Genomic DNA, 19428 nt, shown 5'->3' with positions numbered 1-19428 from the left:
ATTTTGAGAATTTTCTCTTTATGAGAATGCTCTTGAAGTGATAACCACAGATCTGCCTTACTATTGATCATTCAGCACATTCCTGAAATAATCTGTGTTCTGCACTGCTGCTCAGATTGGTTCTCCAGTTTGAACAGCTTCTGAAGTTGGTTCTGAGATTGTGGCATTACATCTTCTTAGAGGTAGCACCTTCTACTCTCTAGAGCCACACCATGGGGTGGAGTGTGTGTCTCTTGTCCTCATCCTGCCTGGCTTTGGATTCTTCGCTAATTCAGAAACTTGTTCCTCCTTTGTACTTAGAAATTGCTATGAAACTGGCATATTACAGTTTTACTTGTTTAATTCTTTGTCATCAGTATTTCTACATCATCACTATTTCAGATATTTCACAGTGTCTGAGGAGACACTCTTGGGAGAATTTGCTAATACTTATATTTGCAGCTATTGATATCTTGTCTCTGTCCAGTTCTCTCCATTTGCTCAGCTCCCTCAGTCCTGTTAATAATAAACTTTTATTAGAATAGGTTTTCATCTCAGGAGATCTGATGGTCATATTTAAAAATAACATTTCAAATAAAATATTGCTTGAAGTTTCTTCTGGTTTTCTTCTCTTATAAAAACAAAATTTGGCAGGATCTTGATCTTAAATAGGAACTCATGTCTGTAGGTATTAAAAAATAATTTAATATGGAAGAAATGTTTATAATGCATATTTTATAACCACTTTTTCCATAATCTTTTTTTGGGAGAACTGTTGTTCTAATGTTTTTCAATGAGTTTAGAATTGAGTGACATTAAGTTGTGATTCCACCCAGCTGCTACTTTGGATAGGCAAAGACTCTCTGCCTACTGTACCTCTGGAAAATTTTTGTCCCTTGTATATTCTCAGACATGTTAATTCATCCCATTTGAGTCAGTCTCCCTCTCTTCTTCTCCACTTCATTGTAAGTTTTATAGAGGCTTTTCCAATTTTTTTCTTTCTTTTTTCCTTGGTCTTTGTTGGAAGGTCTCTGAAGGTTCCTGAAAGGTTGTAACTTCAGTATCCTCAATGATAATCCTTTTGACAAACTTTTTCTCTAATCCAATGACTTCTTCACTATTTCAGCAGCATACTCCTATGGTCCAGTCTTTGAGACCTTGAAATTTGAAAGTCCCTTTATGACCAAAATATTCTTTCTATCCTTCCATAATGTCCCCATGCTGATTGTAATCCTTCCTCCCAGTTTGTCACCCACTCTGGGCTTTCTTTCTCTTCCTATCCTGATTGGAGCTCATTTTAAGTCTTTTTAACAGGAGTCTCACTTGGAACAACAGTCTTGTCATGTTCTTTGGATACTGTCATGTCTGCTCTCTCTCAATCATTGGCTTTCTCCATGCTTGCTCCTGGCCTGAGTTGTGCTCAAGAAAGATTGCCTGTCATTGTTGTCAGTCATCCTTAAACATTTTTTTCAGTCATAGTCAGCTGTCTTGATTCCTAATCAGTCTTTTTCATATCTGCTTACCAACTCCTGGAAATCTTTCCTCAAAAACTCACCTGGCACCCAACAAGCTGTCCATTATCATACTTCCAAGAAATTACAGTCCATAAAGCATAGATCCTATTAATTTCATTCATCTTCATCTCAAAGTTTATATAATTAATCAGCCACTCTTTCTTCCTCTTATCTCAGAGGAAAAGCCAAACCTCCTTTCCAAGGCTTTCTTCATACTGACCTATATTTCAAGTAATAAATCCATCTCCAGTCTTTCATTTGCCACCAAACTTTATTTTAATTAACTGTATCTAATTTATTTTTTATGCCACTGCAATTTAGCTTTAGACTTTACCATATCAATGGAACTGCTCAAGGTCTTGAGGCATTATCTGAGGGTCAACATTTGGTTTCTGAATTTCCTTTTCTTTACTTCTTCCCTGACCATATCTGATCCATCAGATATTTTGCTTCTTTCATTTTTATTACAATTCGGAGACCCAATTTTCACTTTAGTTAATCTTGGTAAAAATGCAACTATCAAGAGGCATCTCTTCCTTTTTTCCAAGAAACACTTTATTAAACTGGAAAGGGATCACTTTACTTATTTTATTACTGCAGCTATATTTTAAGCAATTAAACAATTCTATTTTAAGTAGGCTGAACATAATTTTATTTTATGTCCTCAAAATTTAAATAAATTTTGACAATGTGAAACAATTACTAAACATGTGTGATAAGATGCTTTGTATAAAAACAGTGATTTGAGAGGATTAGCTGAATAATGTTGTACAGTGTTCTGGGTTGTGAAAGGAGCAAATGGAATCATCTGGGTTGTGCCAGACACACTTTTTGGGGATGTAGATTAGAGTAGAGGCAGAATTCAGAGTTTGAAAGGAATATTAAACATTCTGCCACAGCAGTCTTGATAAAATGGATCAAATCTGGGATAGAAAGATGAGGAAAGAAACAAAGTTGATAGAAAATGGTTCCTGCTTGATTTGACATTCAAAAAAATTTAAGGCCTATTAAATAACTCCTTATCTGATTCTACTTCTTTTCCACCAGGCCTGTAGATGAACCTAAATATACTATTCTTTTAGATCAAAAACAACATGGTCTTTCCAAAACAGACAAATGATATAGCTTGAAATAATAATGTAAAAGCAGCTACCATTTAATGAGTGTTTTGGAAGGCAGAAAAGGGATTTATTATCTTCATTTTTCAAATTTGGAAAATGAAGCTCAGAAAATTTAGGTAACAGGCCTAAGATTACTCAGCTGGTGACTATAACTGCTCCCAGCCCAAGTTGCCAATCTCTAAACTTCTTATTATTCTTCTTTCCCACATTGTAGAATGCTCTAGATTCAACAGCAGGGAATATGAGTTCCAGTCCTAAGCTTCTATTGTTTTATCATACAACAACAGATGAGTCATTTAATCTCTCTCAGCTCCAGCATAGTCTTCTGTAAAAAAATAAAAAAATAAAAATAAATAAAAGATATTAAGAAGATAAGAGGAGAAAATCAGCCAAATTTGAAAGGTGGGAATTTTATAGGACAAATGTCATGATTACTTCAACAAATAAATTACATGAATAAAAAAGAGTGAGAAGGGGGAACTGTTGTAGATTAAAAGAAACTTAATAGACATCAACCAAATGTGATATCTGGGCCTTTTATTTCAGAAGAGGTGGAAGGGGCAGGGCTGTTACTGATAAAAACAACAAACTGAAAAAAATATATATGAGAAAATCATAAAAGTTGAATAGGAACAAGATATTTGATAATAATTAAGAAATTATTAGTAACATTGTAAAATGTGATAGTGGTACTAGGAAATGTTATAGAAAAAAGTGTTACCTGTAAGTGATAAATTTAAAGGATAAATAGGTAAAGTAATATTAAGTGTGGGATTTGCTTTAAAGTACTTTTATAAATATAAGCCAGGCGGAGATAGATGACAAAAATTGGCGAACTATTGATAATTGTTAAAGCTGGATGGTGAGTGCATGAGAGTTCATTATACTAAGTGCTCTATTTTTGTATGTTTTAAGTTTTCTATAATAAAAAGTAAAAAAAAAAAAGGCAGAGAAGAAATAAAAATGATGAGACATATATTTTCAAGTTTATTTTCAAATATAAGCAGAATCCTGAAGGATTCAGATATAACTTTTTTTAGTATGTATTAAGGCATTTGTGGATGACAAAGTATAATTATATTTTTAAATTAATTTTTAACATCTTAGAGAATAATTGGATTTTGAAAACTCATTTCTACTAAACCATAAATGCTACTGTTTCCAGCACATGTAACATCACACTTGAATTGTCTTTGCTAAATTAATTTTTTAGGACTCTTCTATCAAGAAGTTAAGTACCCAGGATGCAGAAAATTTCTTTAGTTCTACTCACTGGTTTTGTTAGAAAAACGATTTCTCACTACTATAATTTAAAATTTATTAGTGTTTTCTTCTCAATGTTTAATATAGATTCTAAAATTTTAACACATATTTGAACTAGATATATAGTGATATAAAGGAATTACAGAAATCATAGTGAGTAAATTTGTTGATCATATCATGTATATCATGCCCTTGTGAACAAAGGAACAAATTGTTTCACATTCGATTCTAGTCATAAGAAACAAAATAGTAACAATAAAAATATAATCAATAACAGATGGCTTTGCCTTAAGGAGCCTTAATATTTGTACTTGGCTGGTGTGTACACTTTCATCTTTTCTATGTGATTTCCAAATCAAAGGAATCAGTAAAACAAGCTTGTTTACTTTTTTCTAACTTGCAAATTTTATAAACCATTAAATATTTTTGACCAAATGATACAGGCCAATTTTTGCCATAGTGACCAATGCTAATTTGAAGAAAGATGGTCAACAAGTACTTGAAACTCACTTTTATTGTGGAGTTTTGTCAAGTTTATGGTTATATTGACATACTAATAAAGCCCACGATAATTTAACATGAGTTTGTGACAATGATGCTTCACTTTGTTTATTTATGTCACTCTCTGATTGCTCAAGGAGCTGCTCTCTTCATCCTACATTAGCCGCAACTGCCAAGTCTACTAGTCAAAACAATTTCACAATTGAACATTAATGGACTCAGGAACATTAGCAGAAGCAAATATAAGCAGGATACCATAGTAACCCATGGAATCTGAGGAAATGATATTCTATTAAAGGATAAGATAATGTCCCAATATAAAGCTTTACATGGACAGATTAGCTTCTCATACTTAAAATGTTTCCTAATGTGAAATGAGCTTATAATTTTATAGTGTTTATATTCCTCACTATCACCATAGTACTTTTAAAATTCTGTTAATACTTAATATATTTTTAAAGTTTAAAAACAATAGATTAAGTTAATGGGGGGAGGAAGATAAGATTGCTTTATATAAAGGTAGGTAGTTTAAGGTTTTTAAGGTTATATAATAATGTTTAAGAAGCAACAAGCAAATCGGAGTCAATATATCAATATATCAATATATCAATATCACCTCACTCATAAAGACATATAGGAAAGATACCTCTCATTCTCTTTTTTTCTCATCTTTTTACTTATGCTTGTCAATCATCACTCTGCAAATAAACATTTATTACAGTGGATTTCAAACTTTTCATGTTTGAGGCAAACTCTTTAACACTAGAACTTTTGGGGTCACCCTTGAAGGGATTTTAAAAAGTGAAAACACTAAACACAGGAGGAATAATTATATTTTCTAGAAGAACTTCTCACAGTGTTTATTCCTGTAAAACTAATTACAATTTCACAGAATTTATATCATCACCTCCAGCAATGTGTCACTGAATATAACTGTTTATTGTCAAATTAACATCTCTTAGTATTTGAAAGGCAAATTTCTGCACATTACAGCCACTTTAGTATCTTTTAGCATTTGGCTGCACACCTGTGAAGAATATGGTAAATAGCAGAGGTAAGAACCACTGATGAGTACAAAGCCCTGTATAAGTTCCATGCACTCTTTTTATCTACTAGTTTGAGTACAATTACAAAGAATACAATACAAAATGAGGAACAGATTTCTACGGAAGAATACTAGCAATTGTATATTTGTATATATAATCAATCTAAAGGATTCTAGGACACTTTTAATGTTGATAAACAAAGGCAAGTCTAAATATTATTTCTGTCATTGCAGACCCAAGACACTGGTAAGAGAAGGAGAGGACTAAAAAGAGTGTAGCGTCAATAAGAAGGAAAGATGGGGTGCATGAGGGGCCCACAGTTATTTACAACTAAAAATTAATTTAAGGACTATGTTGCCATTAATTTTATAGTATGTTAATTTTATGATTGAGAAGGTGATTTAGTTTGATTCTTTTTGCTTTGTAATACGTATTTAATTATGCTAAGCTAAGTTAAATGCATAGAGTTCAAAATCATTTCAGCAGAGGAATGATCTAAAGAAATGAAATTGTGTTTAATTTAATGAAGACAGGAGAAAAAGCTATAGAAGAAATCATTTTAAATTATTTTAAAGGGTAGCTTGTAAAGGAGGAATCATATACATTCATTGTAAGTCTGAAACAGCCAAACATTGGAACTTTTATATAATTAAAATTAACATGCATTGTGACCCATATATAGGATGATTGTACCTGCTTATTTGTTTGGCATCATCTCAGTTTACACTTGATGTCCCTCCTTAATTACTAAGAATGTCCTATTTCACTCTCAAAAGTGTTCTGGTTTTCATGATAAAGAATATAAACACTCTACTCATAAAATGAAGTAATAGTGATATAGAGTTTTACTGAAAATTAGGAAGAACTTTCCATAAGTTAAAAATTTTCAATAATGGAAATAATTGCCTTAAGAGTCAATGAAAATATTACAATCCTCAATCAGATGATAAAAAATTATTAATGAAGGGTATTTTAGAAAGGGCTAGACCAGGTAATAATTAGAAAAATAGATATATTAATTAATTTTAATTATATAAAAGATCCAGTGTTTGGCTGTTTCAGACTTACAAAAATGTCAGTTTCATATGGTTAGACTTAATACAACATCTACCAACACTCTAAGAGTCTATGTTATGTTAAGAGTGCTGTAAAAACATGGTATATGTTTGAAACATAACCTACAAATTGTTTTATTTTAAAATCTTAAAATTTTATCAGGAAGAATGAAAATTAAAATATCTCTTTATTTTATGCAACCTTAATAGAATACTAAAGTATATAAATCATAGAGACACCTTTGAAAGCTGAGAGAAAATTTGGATGGATTTGGATACCAAGCTTTCATAAAATGTCAGAGCTATATACTAGAACTTCCTGTTAGGGATAAGATTTCTAGAAAAGAATTTAGAGTACTTTTTTAAAAACAAAGTGTTTTAATATAGTCTGGGAATGCTATAAAAGCCATGTTAAATTAACTATGATTGAGAATAGTTAAGATTAGTAAAAGCCTTACAAAAGTAGACTACTATTTATTGATTTGTAAGGTTGCATTATAACCATGTTTTCCAAACAATAACAGTCTCTAGGGCCATTGTCATGTGGAGAATTACACTGAGGCAATGGTGTTCTCCAAGCATGTTAACTGACAGACATTCATTCCCAGGAGTCAAGGGCAGAAAAACTTTCAGACACAAACTAAGGGGCTTGAGTAAAATGGTTCAATGAAAAAATGAAAAAAAACAGCAAGAAACAAAGGGAAAGAGTTGAAGATAGCTTGATTAATAGCCATGACAACAGTCCAAATAGGAAAGAGGTTGGTGTAAGGAGTGGAGGAGAAGATTCTCAAGTTATTTAGAAAGCTACTGAAGTTTAAGTCACATCTGCTGCATTCTTAATAGCCCAATAACAATTTCTAGCTCTTCATACCACCGTCACTGGCCAAACACTGGCTAATACTATACACATCTATTAATTATCTTTTAGCTTACACTTCAATTCTGGAATTTGTGTGTTAACTTTTTAGTCATTTTACTTGTTACATCAGAAATGTTCTTCCCAACCTTAACTCTCTGTTATAAAATTTAAAACATTTTGTGAAATATAATTCATTTTCTTTATTAATATCAGTATAATTAATATCACTATTGCCTCTTATTAAGATATAAAGCAAATTATTAGCAAATATAAAATATAACTCATGTCATATAGAATACTTATTTTCCAAAGTGATTTATTTATGTTCACTTTTACACATAAAAGGTAGTGATTCTCTCTCTCCTCAATCTACAAAACTCATGAGATGTGTGTTTTACATAATTACCACACAGCTCACCAGAGCTCTAAATCTTTCAAATCTTGTATCTGTAGTTTGTGGTAAACATCTTTTAGTGAGACCATTGCATTACTTTGTAATCTTCCTGATAAAACTACTTCATGATTATTGTTGTTTTAAACGTTCTTAGCAGACCAGCTCTTCACCTACTCAATAATGTGTGCTGCATCTAAACAAGCTTGAAGAATTCGAGTTTCCTTTCTGGCTTTGTCTCTTCCTATTCTGTCCCCAGCCCACACTGGACTTTCTCTCTTCCTCAAAAACATAAAGCTTGCTCCCTGCTTAAACTCTTTGTCTGTGGTGTTCCCTCTGCCAAGAATATATTTCTCTCCAAAACATGTAGCTTGCTCTTTTTACCTCCCTCAAGTCCATGTTCAAATGTTGCCTTCTTAGTGAGGCTTTTTCTGAACATCCTACTTAAAGCTGGTGCCCTGGATCGATTCTTCTATTTTTTTTTATAACACTTAGAATTTTCTAACATATTTTATACTTCGTTTATTTGTTGTATTTATTTTTTTTATCTCTTTTTCTCTAAAAACGTAATGTCTCTGAGGTAGGGATTTTTACGTGTTTTCTTTCCTCTGTTCTGTATAGGTATGTGTGTACATGTATCTGTATGGTTATTAAATATCAACAACCACATTCTAGACAAATTTGTAAATGAAAGGAAGGTAAAAATGTAAATTGAAAATGTAAAGGAAAACAACATCTGTGGCATCTTGTTCTGGTTTGCCTAGGACTTTCTCAATTTAGCACCGAAAATCCTGTGTCCTGGGAACCCTCTCAACCCTGTGTGAACCAGGACGCCTTTTATTTCTGTTTTAGTGTGAGATGGGTATGCTACTGCTGACACCACAATTCTTAATAAGATTGTGTATGTTTACCCCACACAAAGACCTACGGGGCTTTCTCCTTTAACTGATAAGTCTCTAAATGTGTCATTTTTTTGGTGTTCTGGCTTGATTTGTAGAATAAATACATGTTCTTCTCACTTCCCAGTACTTCCCATGTTATCATGAAGTACTAGACTAGCAAACAGATTCTGCACTAATTTGCTCAAATGATTTTACTAGCCTAGCCTCTTAGGTTTTCTCTTTTATAAAATGAGGGAACAGATGTTAATCTGCATCCTTTCCACCACTAACATTCTAGGGTTCTACTCTAATGGGATTTCTTTTGACTGGCGATTGAAATTGTTCCTTTTGCTTTGGAGATGGCTTGGCCACTGCTACCCCCTCAACTAGAGAATTTGGCACTTGGGGAAAAGCAGGAAACTTCTCTGACCACAATAGGCTGGAACGACTTTAGTTTCTGTATCTCCTCTGTTAGAGCCTTCCTTGCCTTTACCAACTAAGTTTCTCACGTGAGAAAAAGAGTGATGTGGCTCTGAAACATTTTGATTCTAAAGAGGCTGTGTTTCCTGCTGAATTAATTTGTTTTTTTTAAAGGACCCAACTGTCTTTTGAACAATTTCAAACCTAACTTGAATTTAATAATTTATTAGCAATTTCCTCATAATATATACAAGTGTATGACTAAAATAATATACACACATGTGAGATTGAACTGTGTATGTCTGTGTTTATATATAGATTAAAGGAAACCTGACAGTTCCTATATTTTTTTATCCCCCAAATACTTAGGTTTTTTGTTACCCTTTCATGAATTTGAATAAAACGTAGGAGACAAACAAGTAGTTTGATCTTAATACAGCTCTCATATTTGGATCGAAAAATGCTTTGGGGGGAAAAAAATTAGCAAAAGCAAATATCATTTGCAATTAAATACTTTACATTTGAATGATGCTAAGGTATTTAGAAATCACTTCCTTTGTCTACTGATCTTCACAGTGACTCTGGAAAGAGAGCAGGTGTTCAAATCAGATTGGATTCAGACTTTTGCTCTACCACTCACTAATTGTGGATACTTAGGAAAATCAGGTTAGCCCTCTGATTTTTGGTTTAGGCAGGTATATAACCATGGTTGCAGTGTCTACATCATTCAGCTGAACCCTTTTACAAATTGTTGTAGGACTAATGAGATAATGCTTGTAATGTACGTAAAAGAATGGCAAATATATAGAAATATAATTATTATTATTATTATTTGTTATTATTATTATGTTGGAGAGATTTTTTATCTACCCTTTAAGTTCTTCTAGCTGGTCTAAGAATTAAATTGACAATGGACCATTGACAATGGATATTGCACTGAATGAAATGGGTCAGATTGAGAAAGACAAGTATCGCATGATTTCACGTACATGTAGAATCTAATTAACACATCAGCAACAACAATAACAAAAGTGGAAAGAAACTCATTGATACAGAGAATATTTTGAGGGATACTAGATGGGAGGGGAATTGGGGAGGTAGGTGAAAAAAAGGCAAAGAGATTAAGAGGTACAAATGAATAGCTGTAGAATAGCCATAGAGATACAGAGTGTAGCATGGGGAAGATGGTTAATAATGTTGTAATAAGTATGTAAGGGGGTAGGGGGTATTAGATTTAGTGGGGTGATTGCTTTGAGAGTCATGTGGATCTCTGATCACTATACTGTACAACTGAAACTGGTATATTTTTGTATGCCAACTATAATTGGACAAAAAAGCTCATTGAATTGTACAATGTAAAAAAAAAAGAATGCTAATTGCTTACTTTTTGGTTGTCGTTAGAAATTAAGGTTTCTGAAGATTAAGATTTCTAATTAATATGAAAGTATTAATATGAAAGTGTTTTCAGTAAAAAAAGATATAAGATATGCAAATGTACTTTTGAGGAAATTAAAAGAAAATGGTTTACCCTAAAATAAGTTGGTTATTTCTGAATGAGTAAGAATAGGCAAACTAAGAGGTGCAGGAAAATTGTAGAAGCTTTATGAAAAGGAATCATGGGGCAAAAATTTTATGTGTGATCAGGGTGGATGCGATTGAATAAATTTGTTAGAAGGGTTTTTAAAAATAAGCTTAATATCAGTAGTGTACTAAAAATATTCTTTCAATTGCTAAAAGGACAAAGTTTTCTTGGATTATTGGTCTGCTCCTGATAATTTATTATGAGAGTTTTCTGCAGAGAAAGCAAAGAATCTGTTTTATCAACAACAACAAAAATTGACGAGACAGATTAAGAGGATAAAATTTCATGCATATGAGGGCTCCATAAGGAATGAGGCTCACAGGCAGTTGGGCAGTCAAGGTTTATATGCTATTCTGAGCTAAGGAAAAGCAGGTCTGGGACTTCAAAGTGAGGAAAACAATTTACAGGAAATGGAAGAACACATGTTTGGTAAACAAATGTTTGTTGTGCCGTGCAGAGACAACAGGACACAGACAGGGCTTTGAACAAGTAGGCTTTGCTAAGTCCTCTCCCCGGCCCCCACCCCCGCCCCATCTAACCCTAGTCTATCATACCTCACTTATATTCTTTGTAATTATCTCTGGTGATAGTTCTCCTCTTGGACCTACCTCTCTATCTAAATTCTTTTAGGCAGTTAAGAGGAAAGTAAAAGCTCTTTTGTAGTCTTTTGGGCTTCAGTTATTTTCAGTTTAAAGTAATCCACATGCCAAAGTGGCACATGCTGGGGAGATCGTTCTGAACCCCTACAGTGATTATTCCTGATTATAGATAAAGAAACTGAAGGTAGAGAAAGTTAAGTAAAATTTTCCAATTGACAAAACTTACAACTTATGAACTCATGACTTGTTTACAAGTCTAGGACTCTTTCTCTGAGAACCACAGTGATATTCTGATGCTTGTTGAGAATCCACTCAGCAAAAGAGCAGCTAAGTTCAGGGCTACATTATGAATTTTTTGAGCCATGGTCACTTTTGTCTTCATAAGCCCCTTTCACCATACCCAAAAAAAAAAACGTAAATAAATCCAGATGGGATTCATTATGTTATATGCATTACTATTATATTTAATTTTTCTTCATATTTTAAAGAAAAATATTAGAATGTTTTCATGGGTCTCTAAACTTATCATGGGCCCTGGGCACTGTGTTCACTGTGCCTGATAGTTAAATCAACCTTCAGTTAGGAAAAAACTACTTCGTACTGAGACAAACAATAAAAATAATGAATTCTCTGGCCCTATGTTTGGTCTTAAATTCAGAAAGTGTTCTAGTGAGGTCTTTCAGCTGCCCCCACAGTGCCTCCCAAAGTGTACTATAGTTAGCTTCTAAACCAAGTTAAATAAAACTGGGACACTTGCCAAATCCCATTGCCTCACTCTCTGTGAGTGATGGATGGGCTTATACAACTTTAAAAGTTCACGATAAAAAAAAGTTAATATTTTAAAATGTAGAACACAACGATTCTTCTACGTCAGATAATAAAATCTAAGATTAATACAAACAAATGTGTACGAGGGAATGTTGCAGTAATTCATCATGTCTTCTCCAGAAGCGGTATCTACGTTAAGTGTTCCCAAACAGTGTCAGAGTCAGTGTCTGGAATTAATGTAATCAGGAAGGAAAAGGAGCCGAGTCACACATTTTATACCCGTAGGCTTCATATGATAGTTCCTGTGAGAAAGAGGAATGCTGCATTGAAACTTCTTTAGTACTTCCTTTATGATATTTGGATACCATTTAGAAGACTCTATAGAATTTCGGAATTCAAGGCTTGAAGTATATAAAATCCTTAAACAATCTTCAAGAAACAAAGCAAAATAAACATATCATTGTTTGGCAATCTCAGGATAAGCCTACCCTTATTTGCTGGGTAATTTTTGGTGTGGCGTAACCATCTGAGTTTCCTCAGACAGGAAGGTTTATGAATGCAAGGAATAAAAGCTCATGGGAAAATGTCTTCTGTAACTTTTTCCCTGTTACTTTTCTTGACTGCTGGGAGCTTTATTCTCAGCAACATAAAATGTGTCTATGACATACAAGCCAATACAGATTTTTACTACTCAATTATGATACTGACATGGACGTCAAACAAAAAAAATTACTTCATTAAAATGACATCAATGATCTTTCTGATGCATAAAAATGATGTTTCAAACTGAGGGAAATGTATTAGTACAGATATAAACTTAGGCATCTGCATCCTTAGAAAATGATTTCAAACTGAAAAAGTCATTTACATTAATCATTGATGTGTCAGCTGAAAGGCTGTAAATTTGTCATTTCTAAAAGTGATTTTACGTTATAAAGTTGCTCAATAAAACACTCCAAATATAGGATAGAGGGGTTTATTGCGATTATTTATTATAAGTTTTAACATGCTCATTTTTGGTTTGCCTTTTTAAAAAATCAAATGAGTTAGTGTGCTCTGGAAGAGTGTACTTAAATTTTGCTTTAAATAGATTCTGATTATCAGTTTTAAACTAAGGAAACAGAACTGTTTATTATAATTTAACTTAAATTTATTAAACTTTTTAAGAGATCGTTTGGGAAAAAAGACACTGTGCCTAACTTTCCCCAAGGTCTACATAAGGCGTGTTCAAATAAGTTAATTTGCTCAAGAAACATGCACAACTACATGTTAGGAACCATAATAAGCACTGAATAGTAAAAAAAAAGCAGAAAGAAAGAAAAAGAAAAAAAAAGAAAGAAAGAAAGAAAGAAAGAAAGAAAAGAAAGAGAAAGAAAGAAAGGAAGGAAGGAAGGAAGGAAGGAGGGAAGAAGTAAGAAGGGTTGTGTACCAAATTGGTTAAGAACAAGGATTATGGAGTTAGATGGCCTGAGTTTGAATACTCTCTTCTAATAGCAAAGGCTTGGGGAAATGATAACTTCCCTCTGCCTTAGTTTCCTCATATTAAACACTGGGAAGATAATAGTCCAACCTCCTAGGACTGTTAAGAGGATCATATGGATTGATGCATGTTAAGTGTTTAGATTCATTTCGGACACTTTGTAAGCTAATGAATGTTAGCTATTAACTGAATATCTCCCCTGCCACGAAACTCAGTGCCTTAGGAAAACAGCAGACTCCAAGTGCAGATATACTATACTACCGTGCAATGAATACTATATAAACCTGAATAAAGTGTTTGAAGAGACACAGAGATGATACCAGATGAAAAAAATATCATGATGATTAGAGAATGGAGATGATAAGGATAAAAAACATCACTGCAGGATAAAACAAAGGAGGAGAGATTAATTCTGATTAGGTGAGTAAGATCAAATTTTAAAGAAGAGATTACCTAGAAGCATATTAAGATTTTAGAAATCACACAGATGAAAGTTCATGAACAAAGGATTGGGGGTATGAAAATATAACATAGGCTTAAGAAAAGGTGATTGGTCAGGTGTCCATGACGGAGGGAGTGGCTGAGTAGAGGGCAATGAGTCTGGAAAAGAAGGTTAGGTTCAGGTTGCCTGTAGCTTCTCATGAACATATGCACACTAGGAAGCCATTAAAAGATTTACATGAAAAGGTGACATCACTGGATCTGACTTTGAAAGGATAACTCTGAATGTGTTATACCCAAAACACAGAGCTGGGAAATTCAAGCAATTGCTAGGAAAAAGAAAGGTGGCTAAGAAATGGTTGAGTGGCAACCAACAAATTTCCATCCACTAGAGGTAAGAATTGCAATCACAGTGAAAATGCTCATTGCCTATCTCCTTTGATCTGGAGTTCGAGCTCACGCAACAGTGGGAGTCAAATGCTGTCTGGGGACAAACTGATTAGAAATCTAATATATGTTATTTTATGATCTGATAATAGTCAATTTATTTCTTTGATGCCCGTGCTGAACTCTATAGAGCTATCTTTAACATGAACAATGGAGCATATTTAAATTAAAATCTGGCCTGGAATCTAACATGTTAGATAAACAGTTAGTTATAAAGCTAGTTTCCTCCAGACTCCAAAACAATTTTGTAACCAATACAAAATGGACACTGTAATAATGCATTCTTACTCTTAGGGATTATATTTTTGTGTAGACTTTTAATAAAGCATCACTGTGAGGCTGTATTGAAAAGAGTAATCTTTGTGGTCTATTTAAGTATGTATCATCTCTTCAAATGCCAAGTGAAAGCTCATAGTGCAGAAACATGTTAATGATGCCTGCAGTTATTCTTTGGAGAAGCTGTCTTGAGTAGTTATTTGGGTGTTTACTATAAATTTGAAAATAACATTATTTTGTACTTTTGTCTTTTTAATTTGAATTATTTCAAATTCAGAAAACATTAAGAGATATTTGTACAAACATTCAAATTTCTCAGAAGTCTTTTCACTAGAGTGTTATTAATGTTAATTATTTCTGCTGTGACTTAACATACATTAAGTGGTGATATTCTCATTTGTCATAATGACCCTAATAGCCAAAGGAAAAAATCAAACTTTCTGCAACACTCGAAAGCTCAGTGAATTTGTAATAATTCATGTAATATTTTTCTTTGAGTTTTTTCCCCATATGCATTAAGATTATTTAAAGCAATGAACTGATTTAGAGGGAAGACTGAAAGTACTGATGTCATCTAAGTGTTTAGACTTCTAGTCTTCTAGTCTCGTCTTTTCTGTTCTCTCTTGTGTCTGGTCTTCTCATTTTTCTCTTTTTGAAAAAATTTCTTCCTTGCTCTTTCTTTCTCCTCTCTCAGTAGCTCTTTGATCCATCATTTCATAAGAACCATTTATTATAAAATGATTAGATCATAAGAAGTAAATGAGAAATTTCCATTTTAGCATTTAAAAATTAATAATTATAATTGGTATTAATAAAAATCTTCAAGATATTATTTTTTCCATTTCAAACAAATGTAAGAAGGTATTTAACATACTATATATCACCAAGGGCATGTAATCGCTCTCCTTTTTTTTTTTTTTTTTTTGACCCTGTTGTCTATTGTGTTACCAAAGCATTCCCTAGTAACTATTAAAGTCTCCTGTTTCTGGAATTTCAGCAATTTTATAAACTATCTTTGTATTTTTGTATGGTTCAATTGTTTCTTAATATCAACACTCAGCAGGGTAGTTTAGAAGCTCTTGTTACAATCAAACTGACCTTTAGCTGTTTTCAAATTGTGCAACTCTTACATGTTAGATATTATCCAACTTGGACTTTCCTATCCTAGAATATGAACAACTCTTTAAAATTGTTGGTAAACTTAGTTTCTCTCCAAATCCCTATAACTGAATGCAACTTGAAAAAAAAAAAAAACAAATAATTTTAAGGGAGAGAATCATTTGAAATCAAAATCTTAAAATTTCATTAAATGCATTCCTGATTAGAATTTTTCACTTTAAATATTACATTGGAGGAACGTCACTGAAATCATGAGTTGTCATAGAAACAGAAATTGCTGCCAAAACTCTACCTTAATTAAAACTTTTTTCAAAAAAACATTTACCATGAAATAATTTTTAAGAAATAAATGGCTTAGGCTATTTCAATTTGATAGCAATGATTTAAGTATTAATGAATACATGTAAAATTCAGATGAGGATAATATATGCTTAAATATAAGCCACATAAAAAATGTAGACACGAAATCTAGTTATTTGAAAAGATTGAAATATTGAGTATTTCTCAATTTTAAAATTTTATTTTAAAAGCTAAATTTATTTTAAAAGAACAAGAAAAATCAGAACAAAATCTTTTTAAAATGATAATTATTTTGGCCTAAAGTTTTACAATACACTCTATACTTATATACTTATACCTATCATCTTCTTTGTATTATGAGTACCAAGACAAATTCAGAAATTTATTAATTTTTAACTCTCAGTAGGGCTATGATGCTTTCTTAAAGCTAAGAATATCCACATTTATTTAAGTGTAATTCAGCTATTGATATAACTGGCAATTGAGTGTTCACATATATACATTTCGTTTGCATTTAATTATGTTTCTTGTGTGTAGGGAAAAGGTTGGCTAATAGTAAATATTCATGTGAGTTACTAAGCCTACATTTGCATTTCATAAGTATGTTTGATTTTGATTTCCATAATATGCATTTCACACCAAGGAATTCTAGATTTAGAAAATACAATTAGTATTTAGAACATACTACCACTGATGATTGCTGACAGTTTAAATAATTAACAGATTAACTTTTAGAAAACAAGTGAAGTAGAAGCATAATTAAACTCAATGTGCCTGTCTCCTATGGCCATTAGCAAGTGTTTGTTTTTTAGCTTTTGATGTAAGATACATGTGACTTTTTCATATGTAATTGTGATAATAGTTGCCAAGGTGCATTGTTGCCTATCCAGATGTTTATATTTAACTTTCATTACTTCATAGTTATCTCATTAGAATTCTTAGACTCAGACCAAACAAAACATTTGATTTTGATTAATTTATATCTTACATATTTGAGATACACTAGGTTAAATCGCTGATTTTTTTTATATGATTTTAAAGTTCTCACTTTAGAAGCAGAATTAGCTAATGGTTTCCTTGATGCAAGATGAAATATATTCACTGCTTAATTGAATGTATGAGCTATGTGTTTTTTACAAAATCTTATCTAAAATAAATGCTTTCTGCCATATATCAAGTCAACTATTGTAGGCAACTCCTTAAGTTCAGCTGGCAGTTGGGCAGAACACACAGACACAATTAAAAAGAAAATTAACCATTTTTAATGGGGCTATTATTACTTTACAGCAAATTGAATGTCCTTGCCTTGATGCCTATGAAATAGTTTCTTTCCTTTCTTCCTTAGTTTATTTCCTTCTTTTCATTTTCTTTGGAAATGAAACATAAAGTTTGTTCATTTGGATATCCCATTTTAATTTTGTTTCGGTATTTTATATTTGAGTCCTTTTGCCTTGAAATAGATTTTTAACTCTAATTGCAATCTAATAAATTAGCCTATTACTGCTTCATAAATATGGTCAGAGACATGAGACTCCTGGGTCATAAGCAAAAAGCTTTATTATCCAGGGCACTGCAAGCAGTGTGAGTGTCAGCATGTGCATCTGCTACCCATAGGGGCAACACAATATAAACTCAGGTAGACACACTGCCCATGCTGTTACTTTGCATCACAGCTAAGGAACACTGAGCTTGGGGAACCCACATTTTTATAGAAAATAGGAAGCAAGGCTGCTCTTTGTCCTAGAGATATTACCTCATCTCTCAAAGTTGTTTACTACAAACAACCTGAGGAATGGGTTAAAAGCAGTCATAGTCCGGCAATCTTGGCACACCTAGCAGGACATGTGGGAGTTCTGCAGACTTGTGGAGGACACTATCACCTAATAAACTTATATGTGGGTATTGTAAATGTTTTGACATGCATAACCCTATTTCAGGTAGGTATGTGTGCATATTTCTTCTGTTTTTTTTTTTTACCATGTGACTGACTAAATGTTTGTATGACAAAGTATATATTTACCAGTTCATCTTTTTAATCAAGATGCTAGAGCACTAGCATCAAGTAAATTATTAACATTAGTTATGGTTCAGATTCATTGCCTTAAAAATAGGCTTATAAGGCTTAATAAAGTTTATATGCACACGACAGAACACGGATGACAGGGTCTTGGCTGTGATTTTACATTTAGAAGTGAGAGTAGACGGCTGTGACTGATCTAAAATGTCAGGGTAAGGTGCCAGTGCTGACACTTGAAACACTTCAAATGAAATGATTCGTTTGTAGCATTGCATGGAAAAGCATTCCAGATTTGCAAAGAAAAATGACTTGTTCTTTGGTATCACCCTGTCAGATATTTTCATCTCCTATTCACTGTCTTCTTTAGTTTTTATACTCCAAATTGGTATTGATTTTCCCTTCACTTGATAATCAGATCCTAAAAGATATCTTCCAAACGTGGCCAATCACTCTATAACTTTCAAAGTTATTATTTAAGAACTGGATTTCACCATTTTGAGACATTTAGAGAAAAATGAATGTCTAGAAACTCCCCCTAGCTGTGGTCATTGTTAATGTATAAGAAGATGTGAACGCTTGTCCACATTTACAGCTATGGAAAAAAATGGAAATTATGTCGACTACTTTGAGAAACAGCAGGTTACATTGTAAAAGCAGGGAACTAAGAAGGCAAAATTGTCTATAGTACTCAGGTGGTGCTAAGAGATGTCAGCTTAATGGAATCATTTCTAGAGTCCCTAGAAGACAGGGTCTCCCTATTTCAAATGCATTTTTTTTTTCAAATTATCCCAAGAAGAACATGTTCTGTTGCTTTTTGTTAATATTGTTGAAACAAGAAAAAGCAAAATAGCCATCCTATACTACAACCTTGAATTTGTCATAATTTATAAAAATAAAAAGAAGCTATACAAGTTATAGAATAGTAATAACCAGAGCCATTCCTTGGGATAAAGAAAACCCTGGATCAGAATATTATAGGTAAGGAAATAAAGACAGATGGCCGAGTCAGCTGGTAAGAGTAATATTGGTGGTGGTGAGGATGGAGTCAGCAGTGTTCTTATAGCTGAGTACTGGGAGCCTGGTCTCTGGTCTGGCCTTCCTCTGCCCATGCCTACCTCACAGATTGAGGATTCCTCAGATACAACTGGAAGTGTCCTCCTGGAGTCCATATTATGCCTCTCTTCTTGACCACCTTTGGGAAACCTGGAATGCCAGAATCTCATGCTCAGGTGCTTCTAGGCCCTGTATGAGCCTTTCTTCCAGGTCTGTTTTCCTGATGATGGACTTGCCTGTTGGTGATAATAGCTACCATTTACTTCCTCTACCATAATATGTTTTCCTTCTCATATATTTTACTTCAGATGTGATC

The 19428-nt window shown here is 33.0% G+C and overlaps 1 protein-coding gene across 5 annotated transcripts in view; it reads left to right on the top strand.

The window, feature by feature from the left end:
- Positions 1-19428, top strand: part of PDE1A (phosphodiesterase 1A) — a 294241-nt gene that overhangs the window by 99600 nt on the left and 175213 nt on the right. The gene's annotated exons all lie outside the window — the stretch shown is intronic.

Source organism: Pteropus medius, unplaced genomic scaffold, assembly GCF_902729225.1.
Source record: "Pteropus medius unplaced genomic scaffold, Ma_sr-lr_union100, whole genome shotgun sequence".
In the NCBI taxonomy this organism is placed as follows: Eukaryota; Metazoa; Chordata; class Mammalia; order Chiroptera; family Pteropodidae; genus Pteropus; species Pteropus medius.
Note: the sequence above shows the minus strand (reverse complement) of the source record. Positions and strands in the feature narration are given on the sequence as shown.